This window comes from Cryptomeria japonica, chromosome 11, assembly GCF_030272615.1.
Source record: "Cryptomeria japonica chromosome 11, Sugi_1.0, whole genome shotgun sequence".
Lineage (NCBI taxonomy): Eukaryota > Viridiplantae > Streptophyta > Pinopsida > Cupressales > Cupressaceae > Cryptomeria > Cryptomeria japonica.
The window spans coordinates 228,327,724-228,330,255 of record NC_081415.1 but is presented as its reverse complement, the minus strand read 5'-3'; positions in this window follow the sequence as shown (position 1 = coordinate 228,330,255).

Below are 2,532 nucleotides of genomic sequence, written 5' to 3'. Positions count from 1 at the left end.
TCAAATTTGCTTCATGATGTGCATAACCTAGTTGATCTGACATATTTTGTTGAATACCAGTCAACCTTGTGATTTCATCATTCTTTTTAGATACTAATGCTTCAATTTGTTGTTTCTCTCTTTCTAGATCTCTTACTTTATCCTCAGTCGTCCTCAATACATCAAGATTTTCAGTCATCTGTGTGTTGAAATGTTCATGTTCTCTTTTCATTGCTTTTAGCTGATCAGTCAGTGCTTTGTTCTTTTCTTTCAGTTGTCCATTCATTTCTTCAGTTTCTTCAGATATACTATTCTCAAATGATGTCTCAATTTGTTCCACTAACTCTTGAGAGTCCTGCAAATCATCAAATAATTTTCTTCTAACTTTCAATGATTTTTGCATTTGTCTTTGCATGTCTGCAATCACTTGATTAGCATGATCTAACTCTTCTTGTAGATACACAATCCTCTGAGATTGTTTATAGCTTTCCATTGATAATTTCTTTCTCTTTAGGTTGTTAAACCCTTTTCCAAGACTCAAGCTCTGATACCAATTGTTAGGCCCAATATGGAAAGCTAATGTACGGAGAGGGGAGGGGTGAATCAATACTTCAAATCCTTTCTTCAACAATATCTTTACTATTAAGCATAAGCTGAATATTGTTGTAACATAACATAAAGCTAAAACAAATAAATAACAATCATACATGATTCACTCCATAATACATATATTTTGGTTACGCAGAAACTCTTGGTTAGAGAGAAAAATTGCGGTGGAGATGGCACCCACAACTTCACTACTGTAATAATAAAGGTTGCTCGGTTAGAGCTGCATGTTTAGCTATTTCTGATAGCTTACCCTGTTAGGAGTATCAAGATCTGTTAGATCTACCTTGCTAAAGGATTTTACAACACTTAATCTAAATGTTGCACCTGGTTAGAGGCTTTATAATTTATAGACTTTGTTACTGTCTTTTACCCTGTTAAAGGTTTCTCTTACAACTTCAAAATATTACAATAGAATCGTTACAAATATCTGCAACTTTACATCTAAAATGTTATAGCAGATTCTATGTGCTCAAATAAGATTACCTTGCTTATAGCATACCTCAGTAGCTCATAAAGTAACTCGGTAAACCCTTCTGTTTACTCTGTTCTTTGACTGTTCACTGAAATGCTTCTCGGTGACCTCTGTGTCTCTGTAACAGTCATAACACTTAGTGCTTTCTTATGTATCACGCATGTCTTGCTTCATACACTTATATATCTCTCTTTGTCACACTACATGTATATATCTGATCTCAATCCATGCTGTATAAATAGATTTCTTCTGTCGGTGGTCAGGTTCATTCCTTCGATCTTACAAACATGATTTATTGAATGAATAACTATACAAAATATTTCATTGGTTAGATGACCTCGAAATCATACAAAATCTTGAAGTGCAATTTCCCATGTAATAATGATTCAATGTTCCTTGATCTTGTAACACGTTTCCATATGTGTGTCCAGGTTCAATGAATCTAGTAACACGTTTCACTCGGTGTATATCAACTCAGTGTATCATCTTTGCTGCTCGGTAGTCATAGAACATTACTCGGTAGACTGCTCGATGTATACTGGGCTTTGTCACTACTTTCTTTTATAACCGACTGTTATGTGCATACCGACTGAATATTTCGGTAGAGGTAACTGACTAGAGTATATAGAATGACTTTGGATATAAAATTAATGGCAATTTGATAAGTAGTAACAATAGCTTCAGGCATCATCCTTAATTATTGAATATTAAATTTACATGAATCAATGATTTGCTAAGTAGCTAGTATTCTATTAATTTTTTAATTTTAAGTTAAATATTATTAAATAAATAATAGTTAATAATTATTGAATTTAATTGATTAACTCCAAGAACTGTTGCATTGGGTATGCACTCCTTCGGGTAGATGCGACCTAGGGAGAATGATGTGAGTGAGAAAATAAGTCACATCTCTTCTAAAGAGACGTGATCATCAACCAATCACCCATAATGCATATATCTAGCGTCGGGTCTTCTCATAGGAGGTGATACAAAGAAAAGGTGAAGTACCTTAGGGAACACCAATACGCTAGAATTAATACAACAAGAAGGATGATTCCAGATAAAATCCAATTGTAAATTGATACTTAGTAAGGGACATCGCAAGTGCATACTATCATAAGGATATCGATATTGAGCAGTCGATCGACATCTCTTCATAAGGCAGATTGTGATTAAGGGAATATATCATTCATTATTTCTGTATTTTTGTTTAACTGAATTCTGATCATAAAAACAACATCATGCCCCTAGTTATGCAGGTTGCTTATTTTTTGTTGGTAAGACAATTTTGTTCTTGTACAACCACATGTAGATATGTAGAAGGTTGCATTGATTTTGTTCATACCCTAAGTGGAAGTTGATGTAGATAAGGGGAGAAATTTTTGTAGAGATAGATAAGTGTTGTAGGTTGAGGTTGTACAGTGATGAGGAGATTCCCTTTGTCTTTTATTTCAAAGGGAGATAGATATTCT